The following is a 21,739-nucleotide window of genomic DNA, read 5'->3' on the forward strand; positions in this document are numbered from 1 at the left end:
ATGATTCCAAATCTCCAATAAATATATTAACATGTAATCAGAATCAATTAGCCATCAGAAGAAGGCTAATTAAAATCTGATTGAGAAACTGTTAAATGCCCACCATAATGGGTAAATTTTTAAAAGCAGATAGTGTCAAGTTTTGGTGAGAATGTAAAACAATCTGACTTCCCATGTACTTCTGGTGGGAGAAAAAATTGGTACATTTACATTGGAAAAGTGTTTGGCAATAGCTACTATACTTGACCATACTATACTTGACTCAATAGCCCAAGACCATGCATGCTTTACTTGACTCAATAGCCCAAGACTTCCATTTCATTCCAAGTGTTTGTTCTCGTTACTATTTAGTTTTCATTATTTAAATATAATAAAGCTTATATATTCATTCTTCTGTATGTATACAAATGTATATAAAGTTTAAAACCAAGGAGAACTAATTTGTGATGCTAAAAGTCAGGATAGTGGTCATCCTTGGGTGACTGTGCTTCAGTGATGCTGAAAATATTATATTTCTTGGCCAAAATGATGGTTATACATATATTTACTTTGTGGAAAGTAATCTAACTGTATATTTATGATTTGTGCACCAATTAAATATTATATATTGTATATGCAGGTTGTACTTATAGTAAATATCAAGAGAAATTTAAAAATAACAAAAATATAACTTTTCCAGATCTGTTAGAGTTGGATTTGTTGGATGTTTTTCATTTTCTAGATTTATCAATTTGGATAGGCAGTAAGTACTCCCATTAGGCAGTAAAACCTTGAGCAATAGGACTATTTCTGATCTTCATATCCACTCATGGATCTCTCCTTAAACAAAAGATATGTTGTTCCTATAACCTTAGATCTTTCCTCTTATATCTCTGATTCTTGTGTTAAGGACGTGTGTGTGCCTGTGTGTGTGTATGTGTTCTAGGTTGAAAATGGTATTTATTCTTAACTTCCTGATAGTATCTTCTTATTACCTTAAATTTCTATAATTATATTTTTCATTATTAACATGTTTTTGTACATTGTGTTGTTTATGTAGTGAGTATAATATCTAGAACCTGGCACAGTTGATTAAGCATTTGCTGTAAAAAGTAGCCAATGGCTGAAAATAGTAGCCAATTTCTTCTAACTGGACTGCTTACATTTATTCCAGTGGTAGTGGTAGATATTCTGTATCCTCTAGGGCAATAACACCTGATTTCATAAAGAAAGCATGGACTGCAGCATGTGATCATAAGGAAGAGTTGTTGTTATAGGAATTAGTAGACAGTACTTCCCAAGATTAGAACATTATATAAAATTAAAGCCTGCAGACACCTGCTTTATTTTAGTTGTTTCTGAGAAAGGGAATCTACTTGAGATATAAAACTAAAGCACACACACGCACATAAACGCACACACTTTTTTTCCTGTTTAAACACCTCAAATAAAATTAGTGTTTAAATAAAAGCTGCCTTGCATTTAGGAAAATAGGCAGTAATATATTATGTTTTCCTCAGTGCACTCTGGTATAAGTGGGAAAATGAAGTAATACAATATTGTCCATTTGCATACAACTTTATAAAACTTTAAATATTGCCTTCAGAAGGCTTACTTTCAGCCATTCCGCATGCAGAATACCATTGGAAATTATTTAGTGAAGAATATTATTCATATGAAAAATAGGCACTCTAGGATTTTCCCATAAAGGCTGTTCATATATATCATTTCTCTCTCTCAAAAAGAATTTCCAGCATAAGTAAGGTCCATTTAGTTGATTAACCCGGAGAAATGCTGAGTTCAAATTTTATGGTCATTTCATTAATCTTTTATTTTTGGAAGCCCAACCAGAGTTATGGCAAATAAAAGGAAGGTAATATTATATTTTCTCATACCCTTATTGTAAAGGCTGACAAAACCATTTGGAAATAAAAGTGAAAAAATGTGCAAACTACATTAGAAAATGATGAAATGTTTCTATATGTACCCAACACAACTGCAATGACATTTAGATCATTGGATGCCCATGTGACTTAATGATCTTCCAGTTTGTGATAGAGTGATGAGGATATAATATACAAATAGAATTGATTGAGGAATTACCAGTGATAGGTCTTCATTGTTGGAATGGTGAGACCAAAGGACACCTTTTTTTAATGAAAGCTGCTTTCCTTTCATGTAAGAAAAATCTTATGTAGTCACTAGTTTTCTGAGAAAATCATTAACTAGTGTCGACGTATATTCATCTAATAAATGGGTTAGTCCAGGGAGAAAATTGAAGATATATGTGGGTGAGAGTGGTAGAAAGGAATGAGTGAAAGAAAGAGACTTGAACCTTCTATTTATTGTTTATTTAAACTGTGTGAAAAGTTGCTGCCATCCTCTTTGCTTCAAATTTAAGGGTTGTTACACAGTTCTCACTATATTATTATGCAAAGACTGACTATTGGCACTGAGGGACTATTTTCACATCTTTGCCATCAAAGTTCTGGATACAATTTAGATTCTGCCAATGAGATGCACCAGAAAGAGACTTAGAAAGCAGAAGTGTGACAGAAATCATTTGTCTCTATAACAAGAGAAAGCAATTGTCGATACTGGGTTCTCCAGACATGACTAATTGTTACAATCAGCCAGAATCCATTTTTCCCTGAAACTCACATATGTCAGAGCTGCAGGGAAAGTGTGACATTTTCAGTTGTTTCCTACAGTTTCCTGAGCATAGCTGCAATAGTGAATCTGAAAGGAACTGGTGCTCCACCAACTGACTTCCAAGCCATTCAATAGTTTTAAGCACTTAATTCCCTGTATTAAATCCCTTTTTGCTAGAAATACCTAGAATGATTTTTATGTCCCACTTCGTATGTTGATATAGTCTCATTATTATAATGTTTGAGGAGATTACTTTTGGCAAACATAATTAATCCAATTATATTTTCTTAGTTGGATTATTCAATTCAGCAAATAAGTGTGCTTTTATTGTGTTTTAAAGTTCATTTTTTTTCACAAATTGAATGGGAATATATCAACACTTGCATCAAATTACGGTGGGGCACATTTCAATTACCAACAATTATTTATTGACCATCTACTATCTTCTGAACACTGTGCTATGAACTGGTGTTATAAGAATTTTGTATAATGTGCTTTATACTTATAATCTTATATGAGGAGCTCCAATTTTCAGTCTTTGGTAACCAAAGCTTCTTTTGTAATAATGACACTTGTATTAGGTAGAAAATTGTCTTATTTTCTCCCACACCATAGTCTGTCATATTAAAATGAGAATTGATTATATTATAAACTTTACAATTTACTTAATAAACACAAGTTCTATGTACACTAATCTACATTTGTTTCCAGAGTTACAAAGATGAATACATGGAATATGGTCCATTTTCCAACGTGCTCACAATCTAGTGGCAAGTGCAGGCATGGGCATGACAAATTATAATAAGTTTAGATTATGATGCATTCAACATAGAAATATAAACAAAATACTGTGATAGCACAAGCAAAGAGTTTTAGTTCTGCATCAAAAAGTTGAAAAACCTTGACGTATGACTAGAAATGTTGTCTGCCCATAATTTGAACTTGATCAAGGCTAAAGAGGAAGAATGACAGTTTTGACAAAAAAAATAGCTACAAAATGTCATAAATCCATGAAAGTAAATGGGCTATTAGGTAACCAAAAAATATTTCATTATATTGGAATATAAATTACGTGCTATCAGGATGAGTTTGAACTTTATTCTCTAGGAAATCAGGAGCCAACAAAAGGGAGGTAACAGTGGAGCACATGATAAAAGTTGGTTTTAGAGAGAATTTCAGTGGTAATGGGAATTATGAAATGCAGGGGAGAATGATAGGTGTCCTGAAAATACCAATGTCTTTCTTTTGCTGTGTCTTTAATGCCTATTCTCCAAAGGTGACGTTGCCTCATTGGTATGACTGCTATAGTGTAAGTGCCTGATATTAAGCTTTTGATTGCAGAGACATCCATTTCAAAGACATCCACCTCAAATAAACATATTGACAGTTGTATCACACAGCTGCTAGTAAAACAACTAGATAAGAAACCAGGCTGCACCACCCATGACACTCCCCTTTTAGAAAGCACTGGGTAACCTAGATAACTGACCACTTTAGTGAGCTCGCTTTTCCCTTCCCATGCCTTAATTCCCACTCTTATGCTTTAAATTCACCAATAAAGAGTGAACCTGTGAAGCTCTAGGCACAACTCCCTTTGACCCCAATAAAGGCAGAGCTCCAGGTCTGTGGAATCTCTCTCTCTCTACCTATGACTTTGATATGTTGCCCTTGGGCCTGCAATGTACCCTCCAGGATTTGTGAGTAATACATCATTTTTTTTTTTCAAAGTCCCCTCATGATTTTTTGCTGATGTGCACCTTGCAATCATAGTAAGAACCAGAAGGGCCTGTCCAGCCACAACATTGGCTCTGGTTGGGAAAATGTCTATGGAAGGTCCCACAAGTAGTATGGGTCCAAGGGAGGTGCCTCAGACATTCCTAGCTGGTAACATCACTGTTGATACCATAAGACTGACAGAAAACAACTGCCATATAACAAGGATGAGGTACTTAACAACTGAAGTCCCTCAGACAAGGGTCCAAAGCCAATCTTTCAAAATGAATATTTTTTGAAATTCTGTTACGTATAATGAGAAATATTACTGTATGTCTTTATGAGCTCATACATGATTAGCTACCTCAAATTATTTATTATAGTTTTAATGTTTTCACTTTTCTTAAAAAGCATACCCATAATTTGTATAATTGGTCTAAATTATATCCTTTGTATACCTTGTCTAATGATATCCTTGATCAATTTATCATTTTTAAATGAATTTGTCCTATTAATGAATCCCCAATGAGCTGTAAGAACTGAGAAATCCTTTAGGAATAAGTGGAGCATTAGAGACAGGGTCTCAAACCTAAAATGCTTTACAACAAGCCATTTTTATATTTAAGAAAATCAGTGTAAAAGGGTATACACTATCATCTAGTGCAGTAAAAGATAGCTTACTACCTACATTTGTCCAATTTTTCAAGAGCAAGTGTAACTTCTCTAGTTTTTGCCTTATTGTTTTCTCTTTTGCTCTCTCTTTTGTCATTGAACACATCTTTGCTGAGATCCAAGGGACAAAAAAATGCATTTTTAAGTCAACTTTAAAAGCTGTAATTAGACTCAGGACCTGAATTGCTTTAGGGAAAAAATTAAGGTCACAGTATAGTTCACATTTGCCCTTATGGATAAAGATGTTATGATCACATCATACTAGGTCTTATGCTTTTTTGTCATGTTCAAGAAACAGATCATTTTCATTTATTTAATCATTGTATCCCTTTGCTTACTGGAGTAATGAAATCATCATATTATTTCCTTGTTTTTTTTAATTGGTGTCATAGTAGTTTATAACATTGTGAAATTTCAGTTGTATAATATTATCTGTCTGTCACCATATATATGTCCCCCTTTATCCCTTTTGCCTCTCCCCCAACCTCCTTCTTGTCTGGTAACCACTAATCTGTTCTCTTTGTCCATGTACATTTTTATCTTTCACATAAGAGGGAAATCATATGGTATTCATCTTTCTTTGTCTAGCTTATCCCGCTTAACATAATACCCTCAAGTTCCATCCATGTTGTTGCGAATTGGATGATTTTGTCATTTTTTATGGCTGAGTAGTATTCCATTGTATATATATACCACATCTTCTTTATCTATTCATCAGTCGATGGGCACTTGGCTTGCTTCCACATCTTGACTATTGTGAATAATGCTGCAATGAACATAGGGGTGCATAAGTCTCTTTGAATTGTTGATTTCAATTTTTTTGGATAAATACCCAGTAGTGGTATAGCTGGGTGAGAGGGTATTTCAATTTTTAGATTTTAGATAAATGTCCATACTTTTTTTCCATAGTGGCTGTACCAGTTTGCATTTCCACCAACAGTGTATGAGGGTTCCTTTTTCTCCACATCCTCTCCAACATTTGTTGTTTTTTGGCCTGGCAATTATAGCAATCTAATAGGTGTAAGGTGATATCTCATTGTAGTTTTGATTTGCATTTCCCTGATGATTAGTGATGTTGAACATCTTTTCATGTGACTGTTGGTCATCGGTATATCTTCTTTGGAAAAGCATCTGTTCACATCCTTTGCCCATTTTCCAATCAGGTTGTTTGTTTTTGTTGAGTTGTATGAGTTCTTTATATGTTTTGGAAATTAACCTCTTATGTGACTGCTTTCCTGGCTGGAGCACTCATAACACCACTTCAATCCTGAGGGTGGGAGCGTGCTTCATGTGACTGGATAAACAGGTGATGGCAGCCCTGAGCCTTGTGTGATTGCTTTCCCATCTGGTGGAAGAGTCCTCAGGGCCATATGGACCACAGAGAGCTGCTCAGGCTTGGACCAAGTGGAGAAGCCCCACATACCAAGCACAAAGGCTTCTACAACCTAGGAGCAGAGGGCAGCTGAGCTGCAGCCCTGGCAAACAAGCTCTTGGCTGCCGTGAACGCCCATAATACTCCTGCAGCCCCAAAGAGGGGAAGGATGACTCAGCAGGACTGTGGGCTTAGGCAGCAGCAGCCCTGAACCCCCATGTGAGCACTCTCTTGTCCAGTGGGAGAATCCACAGTCCCACTGCAGTCCCAGGGAGTGGCTGTGACTTGGACCACATGGGGCGGCCTCACCCACCAAGCACAAAAGCTGGTTCAACCCAAGTGCAGAACTAGGAGCAGATGGCAGCAGAGCTGTGGCCCAGGCAAACAAACTCCAAGCTGCTGCAACTACCCATACTACTGCTGCATCCCCGAAGGGGGAACACAACTCAGTGGGGCTGTGGGAGCAGGCAGCATAGCTGTGAGCCCCCAGGTGACTGCTTTCCCATTTGGTGGGAGACCCCACAGGGCTGCTGTGATCCCAAGGAGTGGCCCTGGCTCAGATAGGCACAGTTGACAGGGATCGTGGCAGAGGCCTCAGATTACACATCTCCTGCCCCACTCCAGTGGTGGCAGATGGAACCTGCGACCAGATATTATCACTATGCACCAGCACAAATTCACTCCATCAAATGGTATAAAAAAAAATTATTACTCCAGACCAGAAGGAGAAAGACAAACAACCAGAAATCAGTCCTGAAGGCACAGACATCTACAATCGAAATGACAGAGAATTCAAAACAGCCATCATAAAAAAACTCAATGAGTTACAAGAGAATTATGAAAGTTCAATGAAATGAGGAACAAAATTACTGAACAGAGGAAATTATTCACAAAAGAAATCAAAACTGTAAAGAAAAAACAATCAGAATTGTTGGAGATGAAAAACACAGTGGATGAGATAAAGAAAAATCTGGAGTCCTTAAATAACAAAGCTGACACTATGGAGGATAGAATTAGCAATCTGGAGGATAGGAACACATAAATGCTACAGATGGAGGAGGAGAGAGAAGTTAAACTAAAAAGAAATGAAGAAATTATCTGAGAAATATCTGACTCAATTAAGAAATGCAACATAAGGATTATAGGTATACCAGAGGGAGAAGAGAGGGAAAAAGGAGCAGAGAGCTTGTTTAAAGAAATAATACCTTAGAACTTCCCAAACGTGGTGAAGGAGCTGGAATTACATGTAAAAGAAACCAACAGAACTCCTAATTACATCAATGTGAAAAGACCTTCTCCAAGGCATATAGTAGTAAAGCTGATAAAAGTCAAAGACAAAGAAAAAATATTAAGGGCAGCAAGGCAGATGAAAATAACGTACAAAGGAACCCCTATCAGGCTTTCAGTGGATTTCTCAGCTGAAACCTTACAGGCTAGGAGAGAGTGGAATGATTTATTCAAAAGTCTGAAAGATAGGGGCCGGCCCAGTGGCATAGCGGTTAAGTGTGCATGCTCCACTTTGCAGCCTGGGGTTCTCAGGTTCGGATCCCAGGCACGCACCAATGCACTGTTTGTCAAGCCATGCAGTGGCCATGTCCCATATAAAGTAGAGGAATATGGGCACAGATGTTAGCCCAGGGCCAATCTTCCTCAGCAAAAAGAGGAGGATTGGCAACAGATATTAGCTCAGGGCTAATCTTCCTCACACTCACAAAAATAAAATATTAAAAAAAATTCTCAAAGATAAAAACTTTCTGCCAAGAATACTATATCCAGCAAAAATATCCTTCAGATATGATGAGGAAATAAAAACTTTCCCAGATAAACAAAAACTGAGGAAGTTCATTGCCAAGAGACCTCCCCCCTACAAGATTTGATCAAGAAGACACTCATACCTGAAAAAAGAAAAGAATAAAGGGTTTACAAACCTTGAGCAAGGTGAGAAATAGGCAGATAAAATCAGAAAATTGCAACTCTCTATAAAAACAGATTAGCAAACACGTAATTACAACTGTAAAGATAAATGGAAGGAAAACATCAAAAATAACTATAATCACTTTATTTTAGCCACAAATCCACAACACATAACATAATAAGTTGTAATAACAACAACTTAGAAGGGGAAGAGGAAAAGAATGAAACCTGCTTAGACAAAGGGAATAAGAGGCTATCAGGGAATGGACTATCTCACCTACAAGATCTTTTATACAAACCTTATGGTAACCACTAAACAAAAAGTCAGAACAAAGACACAAATGATAAATAAAGAGAAAACTTAGACAACTATCATAGAGAGCCACCAAACTGAATTGGCAGTCTAAAATACATGGGAAAATAAACAAGGGAAATACATAACAACTGAAAAACAAGTGATAAAATGGCAGCATTAAGCCCTCATTTATCAATAATCACTCTAAAGGTAAGTGGATTGACTTACCCAATCAAAAGGCACAGAGTGGCTGGATGGATTAAAAAACAAGACTCAACAATTTCCTGCCTCCAGGAAACACATCTCAGCTCTAAAGACAAACACAGGCTTAGAGTGAAGGGATGGAATACAATACTCTAAGCTAATGGAAGACAAAAGAAAGCAGGTGTTTCCATACTTATATCAGACAAAGTAGACTTTAAGATAAAACAAAAAAACAATGAGAGACAAAGAGGAGTAGTATATAATGATAAAAGGGACACTCCACCAAGAGGACATAACACTTATAAATATATATGCACCTAACACAAGAGCACCAAAGTACATAAAGCAATTATTAATTGACCTAAAAGGATAAATTAACAACAACACAATAATAGTAGGGGACCTTAATGCCCCACTGTCATCAATGGATAGCTCAACCAGACAGAAAGTTAACAAGGAAATAGTGGAAATAATGAAAAACTAGACCAGATGGACTTAATAAATATATATAGAATGCTCCATTCAAAATCAGCAGAATACACATTCTTCTCAACTACACACGGAACATTCTCAAAAATAGACCATATGTTGGGAAACAAGATATGCCTCAATAAATTTAAGACTTCAATGGATCATTTAAGAAATTAAATGAGAAATCAAAGAATATCTGGAGACAAATGAAAATACACCATACCAACTCATATGGGATGCAGCAAAAGTGATCCTAAGAGGGAAATTCATAGCAATGCAGGCCCACATTAACAAACGAGAAAAATCTCAAATAAGCAAACATAAAGTATGCCTAACAGAACTGGAAAAAGAGGAACAAAGCCCAAAGTCAGCAGAAGGAGGGAAATAATAAAAATTAGAGAAGAAAAAAAATGAAATTGAAACCAAAAAAACAGTAGAGAGAATCAATGAAACTAAGAGCTGGTTCTTTGAGAAGATAAACAAAATCGATAAACCCTTAGCTAGACTCACCAAGAAAAAAAGAGAGAAGGCTTAAATAAATAAAATTAGAAATGAAAGAGGAGAAATTACAATGGATACCACAGAAATACAAAGGATAGTGAGAGAATACTACGAAAAACTATATGCCAACAAATTGGACATCGTAGAAGAAATGAATAAGTTCTTAGGCTCATACAACTTCCCAAAACTGAACCAAGAAGAAATAGAGACTCTGAATAGACTAATCACAAGTAAAGAGATTGAAACAGTAATCAAAAACCTCCCAAAAAATGAAAGTCCAGGGCCAGATGGCTTCTCTGGAGAATTCTACCAAACATTCAAAGAAAATTTAATACCTGTCATCCTCAAAGTATTCCGAAAAATTGAAGAAGATGGAACACTTCCTAACACACTTTACAAGGTGAAAATCACTCTGATCAAAGCCAGACAAGGACAACACAAAGAAGGAAAACTACAGGCCAATATCACTAATGAACATAGATGCAAAAATCCTCAACAAAATATTGGCAAATAAAATACAATAATACATTCAAAGGATCATACACCATGATCAAGTGGGATTTATACCAGGGACACAGGGATGGTTCAACATCTGCAAATCAATCAATGTGATACATCACATTAACAAAACGAGGAATAAAAACCACATGATACTCTCAATAGATGCAGAGAAAGCATTTGACAAGATCCAACATCCGTTTCTGATAAAAACTCTCAACAAAATGGGTACAGAAGGAAAGTGCCTTAGCATAATAAAGGCCATATATGACAAACCCACAACCAACATCATAATCAATGGGGAAAAACCAAAAGCCTTCCTTCTGAGTTTAGGAACAAGATAATGGTGCCCACTCTCCCCATTCTTATTCAACATAGTGCTGGAGATTTTGGCCAGACAAATTAGGCAAGAAAAAGAAATAAAAGATATTCAAATAGGCAAGGAGGAAATGAAACTCTTACTCTTTGCAGCTGATATGATTTTACATATAGAAAACCCTAAATAATCCATCAGAAAACGATTAGAAATAATAAAGAGTTACAGCAAAGTTGCAGGTACAAAATCAACTTACAAAAATCAGTTGAATTTCTATACTCAAATAATGAACTAACAGACAGAGAACTCAAGAATACAATCCCATTTACAGTAACAACAAAAAGAATAAAATATACAGGAATAAATTTAACCAAAGAGGTAAAAGACCTATACAATGAAAACTATAAGACATTATTGAAAGAGATCTATGACATAGAAATGGAAAGATGCTCCATGCACATGGATTGGAAGAATATTCATAGTTAAAATATCCATACTACCTAAAGCAATCTACATATTCAATGGAATCCCAATCAGACTCCCAATGACATTCTTCACAGAAATAGAAAAAAAGAATACTAAAATTCATATAAGGTAATAAAAGACCCCAAATAGCTAAAGTAGTCCTGACAAAAAGAACAAAGCTGGAGGCATCACTATCCCTGACCTCAAAATATACTACAAAGCTATAGTAATCAAAACAGCATGGTACTGGTACAAAAACAGACACACGGATCAATGGAACAGAATTGTGAGCTCAGAAATAAAACCACACATATACGGACAGCTAATCTTCAACAAAGGAGCTAAGAACATACAATGGAGAAAGGAACATCTCTTCAATAAATGGTGTTGGGAAAACCAGACAGCCACATGCAAAAGAATGAAGGTAGACCATTATCCTTCACCATACACAGAAATTAACTCAAAATGGATTATAGACTTGAAGGTAAGACGTGAAACCATAAAACTATTGGAAGAGAATATAGGCAGTACACTCTTTGACATTGGTCTTAGAAGTATCTTTTCAAAGACCATATCTACTCGGGCAAGGGAAACAAAAGAGAAAATAAACAAATGGGACTTCATCAGACTAAAGAGCTTATGCAAGGCAAAGCTAACTATGAACAAAGCAAAAAGACAATCCACCAACTGGGAAAAAATATTTCTAAATCATATATCTGACAAGGGGTTAATCTCCAAAATATATAAAGAACTTATTTCTCTGTTTTTGTTATCCATCTCCTGGTGTTCTATTGTTAATGATAGAATGACAAATTTGAAAATAATTCATTTTGTTCAATACTTCTGAATTTGTTTGATGTCATGCTTTTCAACCAAAGAATGTTTTTAACACTTATAGTATTCTCAAAGCAGGAAAAACACTCATGTGGAAATATTTAGAGTCTACATTCGCAAATTACCCTTGGATTGACTAGTGAGTAAAAAACCATGTTCTTGACTCACTGGGTTTTAATTCACCATCAGAGTTACCTCCAGAGAATTGCATTTTTACATCTAGGGAGACTCTTCTTGCTTGTCATTCTTAATTGAGAGCAGCAGCCCAAGTCACACACCAGTACAAAGAGCATCGGTAAAAATGTCACATCAAAATGAATTAAAGTAAATGGATTTGCTAGCTATCAGTACATCTGTCAGGACATTACCAATCTTGACTCTTATATATCATATGTATGAACTGTTTATCATGGTTGATTTTTCCTACTGCAACGTATGCACCAATAATTAGAGCAATTGCCTACATAGTGTAAAATCAGTTGGCATAAAACTACAATAAAAAATGTATGATACCAGTTCAAGTATGAACATACAGATTAATTGAACAAAACGGTAATTGTAGAAGGACAAAGAGAAGATAATTATTTAGTATATGACAAATAGAGCATATCAATTGAAATGGAAAAGTTACTATTCAGTCAAACATATTAGGATAAGTAGTCATTTAGGAAATATATATATATATATATATATATATATAAATTTCTATAACTATATCTATATGTTTAGTTCATATTTTATACCTAAACAGATTCTATATGGACTAAAGCAGTGGTTTAAAGCCAGGAAATACATATCAGAATAATTTTTTTCAGCTCTCTCAAAATATACACTACTGCTGTGTTCACTTAACAAAAAAGTTGAAACAAACTAAAATATCAAAAATAGAAAATTAGTTAAACAAATAATGGTACATTAAATCAAAAGACTTTTATGGAACAGATATAAGAATGACATCTCATTTTATTGACATGAAAAACATCATAATATAATATTGACATAATTAACCAGGATACAAAACTGCATGTATAGTATACCAGGGGTAGGGAGTAAAAGAGAGAGAAAAATTAGAGAAAACACACCTAAAACAATAATGATTATCCCTGGATGTTGGAATTAAAATAGATTTTTCCTATTTTATTTTCTCCTTGTCTCTTTTTGCTTATTTGTATTTTCAAATTTGTCTTCCGTTAACACATATTAATTTTGCATTAAGGATATTATCAAAGTCAGAAAAAGTTAGAAAAAAAGGCTGAATTGGATATTGTATATAATTACATATATAATGATATATAATGTATTATATATTATGTATTATATTATTATATATATAATTTCTGTAACCAGTTCTTTTTCACCTAACATAATTATTTTTACTGATCTTTTTTAGTGAGTCAGCATGTATAAATACAACTTGTTGAAAAGTAAAAATTAAAAAATCCCGTCAACCGTACCTCTTGTCCACGCATTAATGTTTTGTGAACTGAATTAACTGAAAGATTGGATAACTTATATAAATAATAATATAATACACTGAATAGTAAATGAAAAATATATCTATCAAACTATAATCATTGTAGTATTTTAGAACTGCAAAAGACTTTAGATATCAGAAAGTATAATCCTATCTTCCTGGAGATGAGGAAACTGAGCAATCAGTAGTCTTTTTGTATTTAATGTAGATGTTGATAATATATTTCTTAGAAGACTGCATAGGAAAAATAGGAAACAACAATCACAAAAGCCATACAACTAAAGAAGCAAAACAGTGAATCACCAGAATTATCAACCACAATCTTCATTATTTCCAAGACTGTGTAATTTCAGATTAAACTAAACTATCCCTTTGGAGAAGAGGTAAAAATCAGACCCAAGGAGTTATTGTTTTTACAAGGAAGGGCTGATCATCTTGTTCTCCTTGGTTCTCCTCATTTTAAACTTGTATGAAAACTTCTGAGTCTCATAGAAAAACTCTCTTTGCTGGTGGGTTGGCCAGATTTCTAGCAAATTCAATCCTCAAGTAATTCACGTGGAATTAAGGCAAAGAAAAAACAGAAAAGATCTGTAAGTTCCAAAATCTTGTCACAACCAGAAGATTCTATCACATAAAAAGGAAGGAAGCACATTTGAATAAAAGAAATTTACATAAAATCAAGCAATAGATTGAAAGCAAAATCACCGTGATTATAGAAAAGGCATGCAGAAGTAGAAAATAGAAATACAATCAATATAAAAAATTTGTTGCTTTAAAATAGTTATTATCCAAAAAATCACGTTTGCATTCATTTTAGTAACCAAAATGTAAGATCATTTAGAAAATTTATTTATACATGATTTAAATTTTTACTAGAACTTCTTCCATATTATAAATTCTCCATTATTTTGTTTCATCTCTTGTTAATAGAAATACCTTTTAATTTTTATTTTGAAGATGAGTAGATGGTTAGTTTATTTTCCAGTTCTTTACATATTCAGACCTGATTTTCCGCTGTCTTCATTCAATAAGAACAACTTTCTTGGCAAAAATGCTTGTGTTCCAAATTTTATCTGCTCAAATTCTCGAAATATTTCTTTTCCTCTTGCACAGAATGTTACAAAGAAGAAATCTGAGGACAGTCTGATTCTTATGTTTCTCTATTTGTATGAAGCAACTTACTTTTCATGTCTATGCTCATAAGTAATTGTTTTGTAAATATTTGTAATATTATTTTATGGCAGGATGTGTTCATATTTGGGCTGTTTTCCTCTGAGATCATGGGTGTATGGTGACTGTGTGGGTATGTAAACCCATACACTTGCATAAAGTTTCTCAAATCAACATAATTTTTCTCAAAAGACATCAACAATATTTTTGCAATCTATTTTTAAAAACAAATACAAAGAAGAAAAAAATCACTTATATTCTTTCATTCCCACAATGTAGAATTAACTTCATCATGTTTTGGAATATTGATTTCTGACTTTTTTATGTTTATGTTTTGAAATTGCAGTATCATATATGATTGCCTTATAATAGTAAATAAGCAAAAAATGTTGGAGGTGAATAAAACTAATGTCCCATTCAGTCATTCAATAATGTATTCAACAAGTATTTATGGAGCCAGAAATTGTTGTAGCTGTACATCAGTACTGGGGATACATCAGTATAAAAAGAGAGAAAGTATTTCTGCTTTTGCAAAGGTTGTATTATAGTGATCACAAAAATATAAAATAAATATATAAGTAAATTTAAACATGTATTAGATGCTAATTAGTATTGTATTACTGAGGATTTTCCAGAGAAACAGAACCAATACTGTGTGTCCGTGTATGTATGTATGTATACATAGAGAGAGACAGAGACAAAGAGAGAGAAATTTATTTTAAGAAATTGACTCATGTGATTATGGAGTCTGGCAAGTCCGAAATCTGCAGTGTGGGCTGGCAGGCTGGAGACCCAGGGAAAAGGTGATATTATAGCTCAGGTATGAGGATCATCTGTTGACAGAATTCTCTGTTGTTTGAGGGAGGTCAGATTTTTATTCTATTCATGCCTTTAAATGATTGGATGAGGCTCACCCACATTATAGAAGGCAATCAGAAACAATGCATGAGGGTAGATAAGGCATTCTGTAAGCTCAAGGATGGTAGTTTTGGCAGAAGCATCGCATGCAGGGAAGGCATATCCATATCCAGACTAAGTGTCTATTCCAGTAAGAACAAAAACACTGCCCTTTCCATAATGGAAGCAATCCAATGTAATCAACCTGCCACCAGGTAACTGGCTAATCACACTAGGGAATGGTGCCAAATCAGGGACTCGGTATTGTTCTCTGCTGTTGGCATATTGGACAGCCAGCAGTGGCTGTAGCCAGGTTGGCCTTGGTGAGTGAAAGTTAATGTTGCTGAGCCCATACATATCCTCTATGCCTGTCACCATGGATACTTGGTTCATGAGTACATTGAGAGAAGACAGAGTGGTTGGGGAAAGAAGCTAAGTGGTATCCACAGAATGGGTCATCTTATCCATTTGATAATTAAAATCCTCCTCTGCTCACTTTTGGTGAGCATTCACATGGGGAACAAATATCTTCATTTTTTCACGCATTCAAAGGGGTTCCATAGCCCAGACTGCCTTGCCGGTAATTTTCTAATCATATTCCTTCCAAGTCTCTGACATCCAGCCAAATCATTGGCCACAGCTTTTAAACTGATATATAATCACATGTCTACCCATTACTCTTTCTAAGCAAAGTGAACAACCGAGTGTACTGCTTAAAGGTCTGCTCTGGGAGGATTTCCCTTGATCATTGTCCTTCAGAAATGTCTCAGAAAGGAGCTTTAGTGCTGCAGCTGTCCACTTGCGGGTGGTGCCTGCATATCATGCAGAACCATCTGTAAGCCAGACCCAAGTCTTTTATCTCTGTCAACTGACCATAGGGAACTTCCCATGAGGCCAGCAGTGCAGGCTAGGAGAGAGAAGGCATTAGCAAGAATGAGGACCATGGGCATGTAGGCCAATTCTTCATGTAACTTTCATATGCCTTCATGGTCTGCTTGGGCCTGATCATGTATAAACCATTTCCATTTGATGATGGAGTGTTGCTATGCTCACCAACTTTAAGGCATTTTGGGTCAGATAACATCCAGCTCACGATGGGTAGCACAAGTCACACTGTAACTTGGTGGCGCATGATTAAGCATTCAGTTTCTACTGAGGCCCAGTACAGAGGCCAAGAGTTTCTTTCTAAAAAGGAGAGCAATTATCCACAGAGTAAGGCAAAGCTTTGCTCCTAAATCCTAAGGGCTTGTGTTATGATTCACCTATAGGGGCCTGCCAAGGGCTCCTAGGAACATCACTATCTGCCACTGAAACATCAAGCACCATTGAATCTGATGGATCGCATGACTTAAGTGGCAGGGCAGCTTTCACAGAGGCCTGGAACTTTTGTAGAGCCTTCTCTTGTTTGGGTCTCACTCAGAAATAGCAGCTTTTTGTATCACTTGGTAAATGGGCCAGAATAATATACTAAATTAAAGAAGGTACCCTCTGAAATCCAAAGAGGACCACTAGGCATTTTCCCTCTCTGTTGGTGGTAGGAGGGGGCAGATGCAACAAATTATCTTTCAATTTAGAAGGGCTATCTTGATATACCCCATACCACTGGACCCCTAGATATTTCACTAAAAGTAGAGGACCCTGAACTAACTAACTAACTAACTAACTAACTTCTTCCCTCTCTCCCTTTCTTTCTTTCTCTCTCTCTCTTTCTGTTTTCCCTCTCCTTTCCCACTCTCTGACATGCAAATACCTTACGATTAAGTCTTGAGTAGTCACTACTTCTTGCTCACCAGATTCAATGAATATAGTGTCATCAATGTAATGGACTAGTGTGATATCTCATGGAAGAGAAAGATGATACAGATCCCTGTAAATTAAATTATGATTGTATAAGTCTGCTCAGGCTGTCATAACAAAATAACACAGACTGGGTGTCTTAAACAAGATTAATTTATTTTCCCACAGTAATGGAGTCTAGAGGCTGAAGATCAAGGTGCTGACAGGGTTGGTTTCTGGTGGGCCCACTCTTCCTGGCTTGCAGACAGCCACCTCTCACTGTGTCCTCACAAAGCCTTGCCTCTGTGCACGCATCCTCTTCTTATAAAGACACCAGTCCAATTGGATTGGGGCCCCATTCTCACGATCTTATTTAACTTTAATTACCATCTTAAAGACCTAATCTTCAAATACAGTCACACTGGGAGTTAGGGCTTCAACATATGAATTTGTGGGGATACAATTCAGTTCATAACAATAACATAATGCTAGAGAGTTGAAATATACCTGAGGCAGGACAGTGAAGGTTTACTGGTAGCCTTGCCAGATGAAAGCAAACTGCTTCTGGTGGACTATATGGACAGGTATGGAGAACAAAAAAATACTTGTCAGATCAATTGCTGCATACCAGGTACCAGGGTATGTGTTAATTTTCTCAAACAATAAACCACATCTGGTACAGCAGCTGCAATTGATGTCACCATCTGGTTAAGCTTACAATAATCTACTGTCATTTTACAAGATCCATCTGTTTTCTGCACAGGCCAAATAGGTGAGTTGAATTGGAATGTGTTGGGAATCACCCGCCCCCCCAACTTTCTAGTCCTTGATGGTGGCACTAATCCCTGAAATCCCTCCAGGAATAAATTATTGCTTTTGGTTTGCTATTTTTTCTAAATAAAAACAGTTCTAGTGGCTTCCACTTGGCCTTTTCCACCATGATAGCTCTCACTCTGCAGATCAGGAAACCAATGTGAAGATTCTGCCAGTTACTGAGCAAATCTATTCTAATTATGCGTTCCAGAACTGGAGAAATAATCACAAGATGGGTTTTGAGGCCTAATGGGTGTGCTGTGATATAAACCTCAGCTAAAACTCCATTTGTCACTTGACCTCTCTAACCCCTACTTTGATTGGTGGACTAAGTAATATTTTTGGTCTCCTAAAATTAGTGTCAATTCAGAGCCAGTGTCTAGAGATCCCCTAAAGACCTGATTATTTCCTTGTCACCAATGCATAATCTCCCTGGTGAAAGGCGGTGGGTCTCTTTGGGAAGAGTGGGATAAAAGTGAACAGTATACATTTTTGGTAGTGTACTGGAGTCCTTCTGCAAGAGGAACCGGCTTCCCCTTTATCTTCATTCAAGATTTCATTTTGGATCTGTAAACTGGCTCAAGTCATGGAATTTATTGAGGAGCTGTCACTCTCTGTTTTTATGATACAAGTTAGCCTTTTGTTCACTTGATGGAGAAATGTTCTGATTATACATGTGAAGTAAGAATTTTTTAAGCTTCATATTTATTTTGCTTCTAGGAAAACCATGATCAACTAGCCAGTGCCACATGTCTCAGTAAATCAGAGCATTCTGATTGCTGTTTTGACTTTGCTGTCCATTTTGGTAACCACACCCACCTTGCCTTTTGAAGTTGTGTTTTATCACTTGGCCCCTGTCACCCTGGAATCCAATTACTTCTATTACATTTAACTTTCTCAATTCAGTGGCAGCAGTTTTCCCCATAAGTTCTGAACTACAAAGAAGAGTGATCACAACGCTGTTCAAGAATGCTGGGGCTCCCCTCACAAATTTATTTCTCACAGTCATAGTGCAAGGTATGTCTTCTGGACTCTTTCAGTGTGAGTGAGTAGTTATTAAATGACAAATCCACTTTAACATTATAATCTCCCTAAGCCTTTGAATCCCTTCTACATTAAACGAAGGGAGGTTGGGCATTTCCAATTTGCTCATGATGAGCCAACATTTCTCCATGTCTCAGTCAACCAAACAAACAAACAATCAGAACCCTTTCTAATTCCCTGAGATGCAACATAAACACAGAATCTCTGCTTAGTGTGTCCATATCAATAAATTCTGCCTGATCCAACTTTATGTCTATCCCTTGCCTCATTATCCCATACCCTTAATATCTATTCCCACAGATATTCCCTGGATTTCTGTCTGTATAAATTAGAAAATTCAAGTAGCTCTTTTGAGTGTAGTACACTTCCTCATGGGTCAAACTTTAGTACCTCATCTTCAGGATCCTGTTAAGGCTTGAGTCTAGTTATAAGTGTAGAGGTAAAGGGTGGTGGTAGAATGGATACTGAGGAAAATTTGCCTCAGGGGAAGACTTTACAATTTCCTCAGGCAATGCAAGATTACTTGTCTCAGATGGAGATGGAGAAGCTGCTTTCACCTGCAAAGAAGACTCTTCGGAATTTAGGGGCTCAGTGTCCCCACTTCATCAGAGTCTTCCCACATGTCAATATTCTAACTTTCAGGATACCATTCCTTCCCAACTAATGCCCTTATTTTAACAGCATACCTTCTGCAAGGCAGAAAAGTAAATTTGTGCTTTAATTCAGCCACTGACAGGATGGGATTGTGAGTTTGGTATTCAATATCAGGTCTGCAGCTACTGGAGATGAGTATCTTTTAGCAAAGATATAGAAGTTTTCAGGTTATTTATGTGGCACGTGAGCTGGGAATTCGAGTTTCTGAGGTCATCCTTTTCTTTTCCCACTTTGTCCAGTGACATTTGGAACAAGCAGCCAATATCATCACACAAAAATGTTTGGAGGTATCATATACGTGGTTTGACAAAAATGTTGGAGGTATCATATACGTGGTTACTCAGATCCTTGTCTCTTATAAATGTTTGATTAGGAGTATCCAATGTTGATGTCTTGTTTATCTCTATTGCTACATCATGCAGTGGACTATTAGAGCTCTCTGTATTACTGAAGATAGAGTCATTAGTGTCTTTTAATCTAATAAGATTAGAGAGCTAATTCTAGAAACTCCAGAAACAATTCAGAAAATTCATCTCTAAGGTTCCGTTCCTCTAGAACCACTTCCAGTAACAAAATGTGTATTAGGAAGGTACTTCAGAGAAAGAGAACTAAAAGGACATACATATGTGTCTCTCTCTCTCTCTCTCTCTCTCTCTCTCTCAATATATGGAGAGATAAAAAAGAGAAGGAGAGGAGACAGATTTACTGTGAGAAATTGGCTCACACAATTATAGAGGCTTAGAATTCCCACAATCTGCCATCTGCAAGCTGGAAACACAGGAACGTTGGTGGGATAATTTAGCCCGAGTCCAAAGGCCTGAGAATCAGGGGGTCCAGTGGTGTAAATCTCAATCTGAGGGAAGAAGAAGATGAGATGAGATGTCCCAGCTCAAATAGTGAGGCAGGAAAAAAGGAACAAAATCTCAGTTCTTTGACTTACATTCTATTCAGGCTCTTTATGGATTAGATGATGCCCATCCACATTGGGGAGGGCAGTCTACCTTTCTGAGTTCATAGATTTAAATGCTAACCTCATCTAATCTCAATCTACTTTACTGAGTTCATAGATTCAAATGCTAATCTCAACAGACACATCCAGAAATAAGTTTATCTGGGCATCCTGTGACCAGAGAAGTTGACACATAAAATAACCATCACAAAGCCATCTCTTGTCAACATGGCACCTACCCTTAAACCATACTTAATCTCTAAATAAAGACAATAACAATGTCATAATTCCACCTAACATGATACAATTATCCTGAATACAAGTGAAAATGCACTAACTCCTTCTTCAGAAGAGGAGATAAAGTCCTTGAGTGATGTTTACTCTTCTCCTTGATATCCTATAACTTAAATGCTATAATGTAAAATTAACAATACTTAAATACTATAATATGAAAACAACACATTTTACATTACATTATAAGTGAATAAGAGACGGAAGAAAACAAAGAAATACACACATATCATAGCAAAATGAGGAGTAAATATCATGATAATTACAGTTCTCATTTCTGTAAGTGGTGATATAGTTGTAGCTGGTATTTTACCTACCTTCTTCCACTATGAATTCTGTATTTCATTTGTCATCAGCAAGCACCTCATTTAGTAATTGAGCAATGGATTCACTCTGCTCACCATGATTTGATCCAATTAATCACAACAAATTAGAGATTGAGAAAGGAAGCATTTATTTGATTAGCCAGTATAATCAGAAGATGGCAGACTAATGTCTCAAAAACCATATTAAAAAATTACATAATCTTGAGACAGTTACCTAGGAAAAATGGGCTGTAAGGAGGAGGTTTAGAAATGTTGGCCTTTGGGCATGATGGACTCCAAGGCCCCTCATTGTTCTTTGCTTCTGTCAGTGATGATGAACAAGTATTCCTTCTTCCTGAAGGCCTTCTTGTTCATTGGGAAAATTTGTTAAGATTGTGAGGAACAAAGCTATCAGAGTACCTCAGCAGGGGTATATGTACAAAATCATGAAAGCGTGTAGTAATTTATAATGATTACATT

Source organism: Ceratotherium simum, chromosome X, assembly GCF_057802395.1.
Source record: "Ceratotherium simum simum isolate JZ-2026a chromosome X, ASM5780239v1, whole genome shotgun sequence".
Classification (NCBI taxonomy): Eukaryota; Metazoa; Chordata; class Mammalia; order Perissodactyla; family Rhinocerotidae; genus Ceratotherium; species Ceratotherium simum.